The sequence below is a fragment of the Chiloscyllium plagiosum genome, unplaced genomic scaffold (assembly GCF_037043375.1).
Source record: "Chiloscyllium plagiosum isolate Xiang-an unplaced genomic scaffold, Cpla_swu_hap1 HiC_scaffold_24, whole genome shotgun sequence".
NCBI lineage: Eukaryota > Metazoa > Chordata > Chondrichthyes > Orectolobiformes > Hemiscylliidae > Chiloscyllium > Chiloscyllium plagiosum.
Genome location: NW_028270162.1, coordinates 59,343,298 through 59,358,464, shown reverse-complemented (window position 1 = coordinate 59,358,464; position 15,167 = coordinate 59,343,298). Strand labels below are relative to the sequence as shown.

Genomic DNA, 15,167 nt, shown 5'->3' with positions numbered 1-15,167 from the left:
GGGATGGTGTTTGGGGATTACAGGGGGAGTGTTTATTGGGGATTACAGGGGGGTGGTTATTGGGGATTACAGGGGGATGTTTATTCGGGGATTACAGGAGGATGGTTATTGGGGATTACAGGGGGATGTTAATTGGGGACTGCAGGGGGATCGATATTGGGGATTGCAGGGGGATGTTTATTTGGGATTGCAGGGGGATGGTTATTGGGGATTACAGGGGGATGTTTATTGGGGATTACAGGGGGATGGTTATTGGGTATTTCAGGGGAATAGATATTGGGGTAACAGGGGGAGTGTTTATTGGGGATTACAGGGGGGTGGTTATTGGGGATTATAGGGGGATGTTTATTCGGGGATTACAGGAGGATGGTTATTGGAGATAACAGGGGGAAGGTTATTGGGGATTCCAGGGGGAGAATTTTTTGGGGATTACAGGGGATGTTTATTGGGGATTACAGGGGGATGTTTATTGGGGATTACAGGTGGATGTTTATTTGGGATTACAGTAGGATGTTTATTGGGGATTACAGGGGGATGTTTATTGGGGTTTACAGGAGGATGGTTATTGGGGATTACAGGGGGAAGGTTATTGGGGATTCCAGGGGGAGAATTTATTGGGGATTACAGGGGATGTTTATTCGGGGATTACAGGAGGATGGTTATTGGGGATTACAGGGGGAAGGTTATTGGGGATTCCAGGGGGAGAATTTATTGGGAATTACAGGGGGATGTTTATTGTGGATTACAGGGGGATGTTAATTGGGATTACAGGGGGATGGTTATTGGGGATCACAGGGGGTTGGTTATTGGCGATCACAGGGGGTTGCTTTTTGGGGATAACTGGGTTGTTTATTGGGGATTACAGGGGGAGTGCTTATTGGGGATTACAGGGGGACAGTTATTGGGGATTACAGGGGGGTGGTCATTGGGGATTATAGGGGGATGTTTATTCGGGGATTACAGGAGGATGGTTATTGGGGATTACATGGGGATGGTTATTGTGGATTGCAGTGGGATGGTTATTGGGGATTACAGGGGGATGGTTATTGGGGATTACAGGGAGATGTTTATTGGGGATTGCAGGGGGATGTTTATTTGGGATTGCAGGGGGATGGTTATTGGGGATTACAGGGGGATGTTAATTGGGATTACAGGGGGATGGTTATTGGGGATCACAGGGGGTTGGTTATTGGGGATCATAGGGGGTTGCTTTTTGGGGATAACGGGGTTGTTTATTGGGGATTACAGGGGAAGGTTTTTGGGGATTACAGGGGGATGTTAATTGGGGACTGCAGGGGGATCGATATTGGGGATTGCAGGGGGATGTTTATTTGGGATTGCAGGGGGATGGTTATTGGGGATTACAGGGGGATGTTTATTGGGGATTACAGGGGGATGGTTATTGGGTATTTCAGGGGAATAGATATTGGGGTAACAGGTGGAGTGTTTATTGGGGATTACAGGGGGGTGGTTATTGGGGATTATAGGGGGATGTTTATTCGGGGATTACAGGAGGATGGTTATTGGGGATAACAGGGGGAAGGTTATTGGGGATTCCAGGGGGAGAATTTTTTGGGGATTACAGGGGATGTTTATTGGGGATTACAGGGGGATGTTTATTTGGGATTGCAGTGGGATGGTTAATGTGGATTGCAGTGGGATGGTTATTGGGGATTACAGGGGGATGTTTATTGGGGATTACAGGGGGATGTATATTGGGGTTTACAGGAGGATGGTTATCGGGGATTACAGGGGATGTTTATTGGGGATTACAGGGGGATGTATATTGGGGATTACAGGGGATGTTTTTTTGGGGATAACAGGGGATGTTTATTGGGGATTACAGGGGCATGGTTATTGGGGATTACAGCGGGAGGGGTATTGGGGATTCCAGAGGGATGTTTATGGGGGATTACAGGGGGATGGTTATTGGGGATTACAGGAGGATGTTTATTGAGGATTACAGGGACATGGTTATTGAGGATTACAGGAGGAGTGTTATTGGGGATTACAGGGAGATGTTTATTGGGGATTATGGGGGATGTTTATTCGGGGATTACAGGGTGATGGTTATTGGGAATTACAGGGGGGTGGTTATTGGTATTACAGGGGGATATTTATTGGGCATTACTGCGGGATGTTTATTGGGGATTCCAGGGGGATGTTTACTGGGGATTACAGGGGGATGTTTATTGAGGATCACAGGGAGGTTTTTATTGGGGATTACAGGGGGATGGTTAATTGGGAATTACAGGGGGATTGTTATTGGGGATTGCAGGGGGATTCAAGGAACAGGAGAATCGACGTTTCGGGCATAAACCCTTCTTCAGGAATCCTGAAGAAGGGCTTATGCCCGAAACGTCGATTCTCCTGTTTCTTGGATGCTGCCTGACCTGCTGCGCTTTTCCAGCTCTGATCTCCAGCAACTGCAGTCCTCACTTTCTCCCCGATTGCAGGGGGATGTTTATTTGGGATTGCAGGGGGTGTGTTTATTGGGGATTACATGGGGATGGCTATTGTGGATTGCAGTGGGATGGTTATTGGGGATTACAGGGGGATGGTTATTGGGGATTACAGGGAGATGTTTATTGGGGATTACAGGGGAATGGTTTTTTGGGGATTACAGGGGGATGTTAATTGGGGACTGCAGGGGGATCGTTATTGGGGATTGCAGGGGGAAGGTTATTGGGGATTCCAGGGGGAGAATTTATTGGGGATTACAGGGGATGTTTATTCGGGGATTACAGGAGGATGGTTATTGGGGATTACAGGGGGAAGGTTATTGGGGATTCCAGGGGGAGAATTTATATGGAATTACAGGGGGATGTTTATTGTGGGTTACAGGGGGATGTTAATTGGGATTACAGGGGGATGGTTATTGGGTATTTCAGGGGAATGGATATTGGGGATTACAGGGGGAGTGTTTATTGGGGATTCCAGGGGGAGAATTTATTGGGAATTACAGGGGGATGTTTATTGTGGATTACAGGGGATGTTAATTGGGATTACAGGGGGATGGTTATTGGGGATCACAGGGGGTTGGTTATTGGGGATCACAGGGGGTTGCTTTTTGGGGATAACGGGGTTGTTTATTGGGGATTACAGGGGGATGTTAATTGGGATTACAGGGGAATGGTTATTGGGTATTTCAGGGGAATGGATATTGGGGATTACAGGGGGAGTGTTTATTGGGGATTACAGGGGGATAGTTATTGGGGATTTCAGGGGGGTGGTTATTGGGGATTATAGGGGATGTTTATTCGGGGATTACAGGAGGATGGTTATTGGGGATTACAGGGGGAAGGTTATTGGGGATTCCAGGGGGAGAATTTATTGGGGATTACAGGGGATGTTTATTGGGGATTACAGGGGGATGTTTATTTGGGATTGCAGGGGATGGTTAATGTGGATTGCAGTGGGATGGTTATTGGGGATTACAGGGGGATGTTTATTGGGGATTACAGGGGGATGTATATTGGGGATTACAGGGGATGTTTATCGGGGATTACAGGGGATGTTTATTGGGGATTACAGGGGGATTTTTATTGGGGATTACAGGGGATGTTTATTGGGGATAACAGGGGATGTTTATTGGGGATTACAGGGGTGTAGGTATTGCGGATTACAGGGGGAGGGGTATAGGGGATTACAGGGGGTGTTTATTGGGGAATACAGGGTGATGGTTATTGGGGATTACAGGGGGATGGTTATTGGGGATTACATGGGGATGGTGTTTGAGGATTACATGGGGATGGTGTTTGGGGATTGCAGGGGATGGTGTTTGGGGACTTACTGGGGGATGTTTTTTGGGGATTACAGGTGGATGGTGTTTTGGGGATTACATGGGGATGTTTATTGGGATTGCAGGGGATGGTTAATGGGGATTACAGAGGATGTTTATTGGGGAATACAGCGGGATGGTTATTGGGGATTACAGGCGGATGTTTATTGTCGTTTTCAGGGGGATGTTAATTGGGATTACAGGGGGATGGTTATTGGGGATTATCGGGGGATGGTTATTGAGGATTACAGGGGAATGTTTATTGGGGATTACAGGGGATGTTTATTGGGGATTACAGGGGGATGGTTATTGGGTATTACAGGGGGATAGTTATTGGCGATTACAGGGGGATGGTTATTGGGGATTACCGGGGGTGTTTATTGGGGATTACAGGGGGGTGTTTATTGGGGATTACAGGGGAATGTTTATTGGGGATTACAGGGAGTGTTTATTGGGGATGACAGGGGGATGGTTATTGGGGATGACAGGGGGTGTTTATTGGGGATGACAGCGGGATGGTTATTGGGGATGACAGGGGGTGTTTATTGGGGATGACAGGGGTATGGTTATTGGGGATTACCGGGGGTGTTTATTGGGGAATACAGGGGGTGTTTATTGGGGATTACAGGGGAATGTTTATTGGGGATTACAGGGGGTGTTTGTTGGGTATTATAGGAGAATGGTTATTGGGGATTATGGGGATGTCTATTGGGGATTACAGGGGGCTATGTATTGGGGACTACAGGGGGATGTTCATCCGGGAAATACAGGGGGATGTTTATTGGGGATTACAGGGGGATGGTGTTTGGGGATTACAGGGGGATGGTGTTTGGGGATTACAGGGGGATGGTGTTTGGGGATTACAGGGGGATGGTTATTGTGGTTTACAGGGGGATGTATATTGGGGATTACAGAGGGATGGTTATTGGGGATTATAGGGTGATGGTTATTGGGGATTACAGGGGGATGGTTATTGGGGATTATAGGGGGATGGTTATTGGGGATTACAGGGGTATGTTTATTGGGGATTACGGGGGGATGTTTATTGGGGATTACAGGGGGATGTATATTGGGGATTACAGGGGCATGGTTATTGGGGATTACAGGGGGAGGGGTATTGGGGATTCCAGAGGGATGTTTATGGGGGATTACAGGGGGATGGTTATTGGGGATTACAGGGGGATGTTTATTGAGGATTACAGGGGCATGGTTATTGGGGATTACAGGGGGAGGGTTATTGGGGATTACAGGGAGATGTTTATTGGGGATTACAGGGGGATGTATATTGGGGATTACAGGGGATGTTTATTGGGGATAACAGGGGATGTTTATTGGGGATTACAGGGGTGTAGGTAATGCGGGTTACAGGGGGAGGGGAATAGGGGATTACAGGGGGTGTTTATTGGGGAATACAGCGTGATGGTTATTGGGGATTACAGGGGGATGGTTATTGGGGATTACAGGGGACTATGTATTGGGGATTACAGGGGGATGTTCATTGGGGATTACAGGGGGATGTTTATTGGGGACGACAGGGGGATGGTTATTGGGGATTACAGGGGATGGTTATTGGGGATTACAGGGGGTGTTTATTGGGGATGACAGGGGAATGGTTATTGGGGATTACAGGGGGTGTTTATTGGGGATGACAGGGGGATGGTTATTGGGGATTACAGGGGGTGTTTATTGGGGAATATAGGGCGATGGTTATTGGGGATTACAGGGAGATGGTTATTGGAGATTATGGGGGTGTCTATTGGGGATTACAGGGGGATGTTTATTGGGGATTACAGGGGGATGTTTATTGGGATTACAGGGGACTATGTATTGTGGATTACAGGGGGATGGTGTTTGGGGATTACAGGGGGATGTTTACTGGGGACTACAGGGGGATGGTTATTGGGTATTACATGGGGATAGTTATTGGCGATTACAGGGGGATGGTTATTGGGGATTACCGGAGGTGTTTATTGGGGATTACAGGGGGGTGTTTATTGGGGATTACAGGGAGTGTTTATTGGGGATGACAGGGGAATGGTTATTGGGGATTACAGGGGGTGTTTATTGGGGACGACAGGGGGATGGTTATTGGGGATTACAGGGGGTGTTTATTGGGGAATACAGGGAGATGGTTATTGGAGATTACAGGGAGATGGTTATTGGGGATTATTGGAGTGTCTATGGGGGATTACAGGGGGATGTTTATTGGGGATTACAGGGGGATGTTTATTGGGATTACAGGGGACTATGTATTGGGGATTACAGGGGGATGTTCATTGGGGATTACAGGGGGATGTTCATTGGGGATTACAGGGGGATGTTTATTGGGGACGACAGGGGGATGGTTATTGGGGATTACAGGGGGATGTATATTGGGGATTACAGAGGGATGGTTATTGTGGATTACAGGGATATGTTTATTGGGGATTACAGAGGGATGGTTATTGTGGATTACAGGGATATGTTTATTGGGGATTATTAGGGGTTGTTTATTGGTGATTACAGGGGAAAATTATTGGGGATTATAGGGGGATAGTTATTGGGACTACAGGGGGATGTTTATTGGGGATGACAGTGGGGGGTGTGTGTTGGGGATTACAGGGGGAAGTTTATGGGGATTACAGGGGGATGGTTATTGGGATTACAGAGGGATGATTATTGGGGATTAAAGTGGGATGGTTATTGGGGTTTACAAGGGGATGGTTTTGGGGAATTACAGGGTTATAGTTATTGGGATTACATGGGGATGTTTTTTGGGGATTACACGGGGATGGTGTTTTGGGGATTACAGGGGGATGTATATTGGGGATTACAGGGGGATGATTGTTGGGGATTACAGGGGCGTGGTTATTGGGGATTACAGGGGCGTGGTTATTGGGGATTACAGGGGAATATTTATTGGGGTTTACAGGGTTATGTTTATTGGGGATCACAGGGGGATATTTGGTGGGGAATACAGGGGGATAATTAGTGGGGATTACAGGGGTATGTTTATTGGGGATAACAGGGGGATGTTTATTATTTACTGGGGATTACAGGGGGATGGTTATTGGGGATTACAGGGGGATGGTTATTGAGGATTACATGGGGATGGTGTTTGGGGATTACATGGGGATGGTGTTTGGGGATTGCAGGGGGATGGTTATTGGAATTACAGGGGCATGGTTATTGGGATTACAGGGGGATGATTATTGGGGATTAAAGTGGCATGGTTATTGGGGATTACAGGGGGAGGGTTATTGGGGATTACAGGGAGATGTTTATTGGGGATTACAGGGGGATGTATATTGGGGATTACAGGGGATGTTTATTGGGGATAACAGGGGATGTTTATTGGGGATTACAGGGGTGTAGGTAATGCGGGTTACAGGGGGAGGGGAATAGGGGATTACAGGGGGTGTTTATTGGGGAATACAGCGTGATGGTTATTGGGGATTACAGGGGGATGGTTATTGGGGATTACAGGGGACTATGTATTGGGGATTACAGGGGGATGTTCATTGGGGATTACAGGGGGATGTTTATTGGGGACGACAGGGGGATGGTTATTGGGGATTACAGGGGGATGTTTATTGGGGATTACAGGGGGTGTTTATTGGGGATGACAGGGGAATGGTTATTGGGGATTACAGGGGGTGTTTATTGGGGATGACAGGGGGATGGTTATTGGGGATTACAGGGGGTGTTTATTGGGGAATATAGGGCGATGGTTATTGGGGATTACAGGGAGATGGTTATTGGAGATTATGGGGGTGTCTATTGGGGATTACAGGGGGATGTTTATTGGGATTACAGGGGGATGTTTATTGGGGATTACAGGGGGATGTTTATTGGGTATTACATGGGGATAGTTATTGGCGATTACAGGGGGATGGTTATTGGGGAATACCGGAGGTGTTTATTGGGGATTACAGGGGGGTGTTTATTGGGGATTACAGGGAGTGTTTATTGGGGATGACAGGGGAATGGTTATTGGGGATTACAGGGGGTGTTTATTGGGGACGACAGGGGGATGGTTATTGGGGATTACAGGGGGTGTTTATTGGGGAATACAGGGAGATGGTTATTGGAGATTACAGGGAGATGGTTATTGGGGATTATTGGAGTGTCTATGGGGGATTACAGGGGGATGTTTATTGGGGATTACAGGGGGATGTGTATTGGGATTACAGGGGACTATGTATTGGGGATTACAGGGGGATGTTCATTGGGGATTACAGGGGGATGTTTATTGGGGACGACAGGGGGATGGTTATTGGGGATTACAGGGGGATGTATATTGGGGATTACAGAGGGATGGTTATTGTGGATTACAGGGATATGTTTATTGGGGATTACAGAGGGATGGTTATTGTGGATTACAGGGATATGTTTATTGGGGATTATTAGGGGTTGTTTATTGGTGATTACAGGGGAAAATTATTGGGGATTATAGGGGGATAGTTATTGGGACTACAGGGGGATGTTTATTGGGGATGACAGTGGGGGGTGTGTGTTGGGGATTACAGGGGGAAGTTTATGGGGATTACAGGGGGATGGTTATTGGGATTACAGAGGGATGATTATTGGGGATTAAAGTGGGATGGTTATTGGGGTTTACAAGGGGATGGTTTTGGGGAATTACAGGGTTATAGTTATTGGGATTACATGGGGATGTTTTTTGGGGATTACACGGGGATGGTGTTTTGGGGATTACAGGGGGATGTATATTGGGGATTACAGGGGGATGATTGTTGGGGATTACAGGGGCGTGGTTATTGGGGATTACAGGGGCGTGGTTATTGGGGATTACAGGGGAATGTTTATTGGGGTTTACAGGGTTATGTTTATTGGGGATCACAGGGGGATATTTGGTGGGGAATACAGGGGGATAATTAGTGGGGATTACAGGGGTATGTTTATTGGGGATAACAGGGGGATGTTTATTATTTACTGGGGATTACAGGGGGATGGTTATTGGGGATTACAGGGGGATGGTTATTGAGGATTACATGGGGATGGTGTTTGGGGATTACATGGGGATGGTGTTTGGGGATTGCAGGGGGATGGTTATTGGAATTACAGGGGCATGGTTATTGGGATTACAGGGGGATGATTATTGGGGATTAAAGTGGCATGGTTATTGGGGTTTACAAGGGGATGGTTTTGGGGGATTACAGAGGTATAGTTATTGGGATTACATGGGGATGTTTATTGGGGATTACACGGGGATGGTGTTTGGGGATTACAGGGAGATGTATATTGGGGATTACAGGGGGAGGGGTATTGCGATTTCAGGGGGATAGTTATTGGGGATTACAGGGGCTGGTTTTTGGCGATTACAGGGGGGAGTTTATTGGGTTTTACAGGTGGATATTTATTGGGGATTACAGGGGGATATTTATTGGAGATTAGAGTGGGTGTTTATTTACTGGGGATTATAGGGGTATGGTTATTGGGGATTATGGGGTGTGTTTATTGGGGATTACAGGGGGATGTTTATTGGGGATTACAGGGGGATGTATATTGGGGATTACAGGGGGATATTTAGTGGGGATTACAGCGGGGTGTTTATTGGGGATTACAAGGGGATATTTAGTGGGGATTACAGGGGAATGTTTATTGGGGATTACATGGGGATGGTGTTTGGGGATTACAGGGGGATGGTGTTTGGGGATTACAGCGGAATGTTTATTGGGGATTACAGGGGAATGTTTATTGGGGATCACAGGGGGATATTTGATGGGGATTACAGGGGAATGTTTATTGGGGATAATGGGGATATTTATGATTTAGTGCGGATTTCAGGGGGATGGTTATTGGGGATTATAGGGGGATGGTTATTGGGGATTACATGGGGATGTTGTTTGGGGATTACAGGGGGATGTTTTTTGGGGATTACAGGTGGATGGTTTTTTGGGGATTACAGGGAAATGGTTATTGGGGATTACATGGGGATGTTTATTGGGGACTACACGGGGATGGTGTTTTGGGGATTACATGGGGATGTTTATTGAGGATTGCAGGGGGATGGTTAATGGGGATTACAGGGGATGTTTATTGGGGAATACAGCGGGATGGTTATTGGGGATTGCAGGGGGATGTTTATTGTGGATTTCAGGGGGATGTTAATTGGGATTACAGTGGGATGGTTATTGGGGATTATCGGGCGATGGTTATTGAGGATTACAGGGGAATATTTATTGGGGATTACAGGGGATGTTTATTGGGGATTACAGGGGGATGGTTATTGGGTATTACATGGGGATAGTTATTGGCGATTACAGGGGGATGGTTATTGGGGATTACCGGGGGTGTTTATTGGGGATTACAGGGGGGTGTTTATTGGGGATTACAGGGGAATGTTTATTGGGGATTACAGGGAGTGTTTATTGGGGATGACAGGGGAATGGTTATTGGGGATTACAGGGGGTGTTTATTGGGGATGACAGGGGGATGGTTATTGGGGATTACAGGGGGTGTTTATTGGGGAATACAGGGTGATGGTTATTGGGGATTACAGGGAGATGGTTATTGGAGATTATGGGGGTGTCTATTGGGGATTACAGGGGGATGTTTATTGGGGATTACAGGGGGATGTTTACTGGGGATTACAGGGGGATGTTTATTGGGATTACAGGGGACTATGTATTGGGGATTACAGGGGGATGGTGTTTGGGGATTACAGGGGGATGTTTACTGGGGACTACAGGGGGATGGTTATTGGGTATTACATGGGGATAGTTATTGGCGATTACAGGGGGATGGTTATTGGGGATTACCGGAGGTGTTTATTGTTGATTACAGGGGGGTGTTTATTGGGGATTACAGGGAGTGTTTATTGGGGATGACAGGGGAATGGTTATTGGGGATTACAGGGGGTGTTTATTGGGGACGACAGGGGGATGGTTATTGGGGATTACAGGGGGTGTTTATTGGGGAATACAGGGAGATGGTTATTGGGGATTACAGGGAGATGGTTATTGGGGATTATTGGAGTGTCTATGGGGGATTACAGGGGGATGTTTATTGGGGATTACAGGGGGATGTTTATTGGGATTACAGGGGACTATGTATTGGGGATTACAGGGGTATGTTCATTGGGGATTACAGGGGGATGTTTATTGGGGACGACAGGGGGATGGTTATTGGGGATTACAGGGGGGTGGTTATTGGGGATTACAGGGGGATGTATATTGGTGATTACAGAGGGATGGTTATTGTGGATTACAGGGATATGTTTATTGGGGATTACAGAGGGATGGTTATTGTGGATTACAGGGATATGTTTATTGGGGATTATTAGGGGTTGTTTATTGGTGATTACAGGGGAAAATTATTGGGGATTATAGGGGGATAGTTATTGGGACTACAGGGGGATGTTTATTGGGGATGACAGTGGGGGGTGTGTGTTGGGGATTACAGGGGGAAGTTTATGGGGATTACAGGGGGATGGTTATTGGGATTACAGAGGGATGATTATTGGGGATTAAAGTGGGATGGTTATTGGGGTTTACAAGGGGATGGTTTTGGGGAATTACAGGGTTACAGCTATTGGGATTACATGGGGATGTTTATTGGGGATTACACGGGGATGGTGTTTTGGGGATTACAGGGGGATGTATATTGGGGATTACAGGGGGATGATTATTGGGGATTACAGGGGCGTGGTTATTGGGGATTACAGGGGCGTGGTTATTGGGGATGACCGGGGAATGTTTGTTGGGGTTTACAGGGGTATGTTTATTGGGGATCACAGGGGGATATTTGGTGGGGAATACAGGGGGATAATTAGTGGGGATTACAGGGGTATGTTTATTGGGGATAACAGGGGGATGTTTATTATTTAGTGCGGATTTCAGGGGAATGTTTATTGGGGATTACAGGGGGATGGTTATTGAGGATTACATGGGGATGGTGTTTGGGGATTACATGGGGATGGTGTTTGTGGATTGCAGGGGGATGGTTATTGGAATTACAGGGGCATGGTTATTGGGATTACAGGGGGATGATTATTGGGGATTAAAGTGGGATGGTTATTGGGGTTTACAAGGGGATGGTTTTGGGGGATTACAGAGGTATAGTTATTGGGATTACATGGGGATGTTTATTGGGGATTACACGGGGATGGTGTTTGGGGATTACAGGGAGATGTATATTGGGGATTACAGGGGGAGGGGTATTGCGATTTCAGGGGGTTAGTTATTGGGGATTACAGGGGCTGGTTTTTGGCGATTACAGGGGGGAGTTTATTGGGTTTTACAGGTGGATATTTATTGGGGATTACAGGGGGATATTAATTGGAGATTAGAGGGGGTGTTTATTTACTGGGGATTATAGGGGTATGGTTATTGGGGATTATGGGGTGTGTTTATTGGGGATTACAGGGGGATGTTTATTGGGGATTACAGGGGAATGTTTATTGGGGATTACAGGGGGATATTTAGTGGGGATTACAGCGGGGTGTTTATTGGGATTACAAGGGGATATTTAGTGGGGATTACAGGGGAATGTTTATTGGGGATTACATGGGGATGGTGTTTGGGGATTACAGGGGGATGGTGTTTGGGGATTACAGCGGAATGTTTATTGGGGATTACAGGGGAATGTTTATTGGGGATCACAGGGGGATATTTGATGGGGATTACAGGGGAATGTTTATTGGGGATAATGGGGATATTTATGATTTAGTGCGGATTTCAGGGGGATGTTTATTGGGGATTATAGGGGGATGGTTATTGGGGATTACATGGGGATGATGTTTGGGGATTACATGGGGATGTTGTTTGGGGATTACAGGGGGATGTTTTTTGGGGATTACAGGTGGATGGTTTTTTGGGGATTACAGGGAAATGGTTATTGGGGATTACATGGGGATGTTTATTGGGGACTACACGGGGATGGTGTTTTGGGGATTACATGGCGATGTTTATTGAGGATTGCAGGGGGATGGTTAATGGGGATTACAGGGGATGTTTATTGGGGAATACAGCGGGATGGTTATTGGGGATTACATGGGGATAGTTATTGGCGATTACAGGGGGATGGTTATTGGGGATTATCGGGGGATGGTTATTGAGGATTACAGGGGAATGTTTATTGGGGATTACAGGGGATGTTTATTGGGGATTACAGGGGGATGGTTATTGGGTATTACATGGGGATAGTTATTGGGGATTACAGGGGGATGGTTATTGGGGATTACCGGGGGTGTTTATTTGGGATTACAGGGGGGTGTTTATTGGGGATTACAGGGGAATGTTTATTGGGGATTACAGGGAGTGTTTATTGGGGATGACAGGGGAATGGTTATTGGGGATTACAGGGGGTGTTTATTGGGGATGACAGGGGGATGGTTATTGGGGATTACAGGGGGTGTTTATTGGGGAATACAGGGTGATGGTTATTGGGGATTACAGGGAGATGGTTATTGGAGATTATGGGGGTGTCTATTGGGGATTACAGGGGGATGTTTATTGGGGATTACAGGGGGATGTTTATTGGGATTACAGCAGACTATGTATTGGGGATTACAGGGGGATGTTTATTGGGGATTACAGGGGGATGTTTATTGGGATTACAGGGGACTATGTATTGGGGATTACAGGGGGATGTTCATTGGGGATTACAGGGGGATGTTTATTGGGGACGACAGAGGGATGGTTATTGTGGATTACAGGGATATGTGTATTGGGGATTATTAGGGGTTGTTTATTGGTGATTACAGGGGAAAATTATTGGGGATTATAGGGGGATAGTTATTGGGACTACAGGGGGATGTTTATTGGGGATGACAGTGGGGGGTGTGTGTTGGGGATTACAGGGGGAAGTTTATGGGGATTACAGGGGGATCCTTATTGGGATTACAGGGGATGGTTATTGGGATTACAGAGGGATGATTATTGGGGATTAAAGTGGGATGGTTATTGGGGTTTACAAGGGGATGGTTTTGGGGAATTACAGGGTTATAGTTATTGGGATTACATGGGGATGTTTATTGGGGATTACACGGGGATGGTGTTTTGGGGATTACAGGGGGATGTATATTGGGGATTACAAGGGGATGGTTATTGCGATTTCAGGGGGATAGTTTTTGGGGATTTCAGGGGGATAGTTATTGGGGATTACAGGGGGATGGATTTTGGCGATTATGGGGGGTGTTTAGTGGGTATTACAGGTGGATATTTATTGGGGATTACAGGGGAATGTTTATTGTGGATTACAGGGGGATGTTTAGTGAGGATTACAGGGGGATGTTTACTGGGGATTACAGGGGGATGGTTATTGGGGATTACAGGGGGATGGTGTTTGGGGATTACAGGGGGATGGTTATTGGGGATTACAGGGGAATGTTTATTGGGGATTACAGGGCAATGTTTATTGGGGATCACAGGGGGATATTTGGTGGGGATTACAAGGGAATGTTTATTGGGGATAACGGGGATATTTATTATTTAGTGCGGATTTCAGGGGATGTTCATTGGGGATTGCAGGGGGATGGTTATTGGGGATTGCTGGGGGATGGTTATTGAGGATTACATTGGGATGGCGTTTGGGGATGGCAGGGGGATGATTATTGGGGATTGCAGGGGGATGGTTATTGGGGATTACAGTGGGATGGTTATTGGGGATTACATTGGGATGGCGTTTGGGGATTGCAGGGGAATGATTATTGGGGATTGCAGGGGGATGGTTTTTGGAGATTACAGGGGGATGTTTTTTGGGGATTACAGGTGGATGGTCTTTTGGGGATTGCAGGGGGATGATTATTGGGGATTACAGGGGGATGGTTTTTGGAGATTACAGGGGGATGTCTTTTGGGGATTACAGGGGTGGTGTTTATTGGGGGATTACAGGGGGCAGGTTATTGCGGATAACGGGTAGTGTTTATTGGGAATTACGGGGGATGGTTATTGGGGATTACAGGTCGATGGTTATTTGGGATTACAGGGGAATGGTTATTGCGATTTCAGGGGGATAGTTATTGGGGATTACAGGGGGATATTTATTGGAGATTAGAGGGGGTGTTTATTGGGGATTACAGGGGGATGGTTATTGGGGATTACAGTGGGATGGTTATTGGGTATTACAGGGGGATATTTAGTGGGGATTACAGGGGGATGGTTATTGGGGATTACAGGGGAATGTTTATTGGGGATTACAGGGGTATGTTTATTATTTAGTGCAGATTTCAGGGGGATGTTTATTGAGGATTACATGGGGATGGTGTTTGAGGATTACAGGGGGATGTTTTTTGAGGATTACATGGGGATGGTTATTGGGGATTACAGGGGGATGGTTATTGGTTATTACAGGGGGATGGTGTTTGGGGATTACAGGGGGATGGTTATTGGGGATTACAGGGGGATGGTGTTTGGGGATTACAGGGGGGTGTTCTTTGGGGATT

General features: G+C 46.6%; 1 protein-coding gene across 1 annotated transcript in view; it reads left to right on the top strand.

Moving 5' to 3' along the window:
- The window catches only part of LOC148145765 (glutathione S-transferase theta-1-like), a 45,359-nt gene that overhangs the window by 24,318 nt on the left and 5,874 nt on the right, over window positions 1-15,167 (top strand). The gene's annotated exons all lie outside the window — the stretch shown is intronic.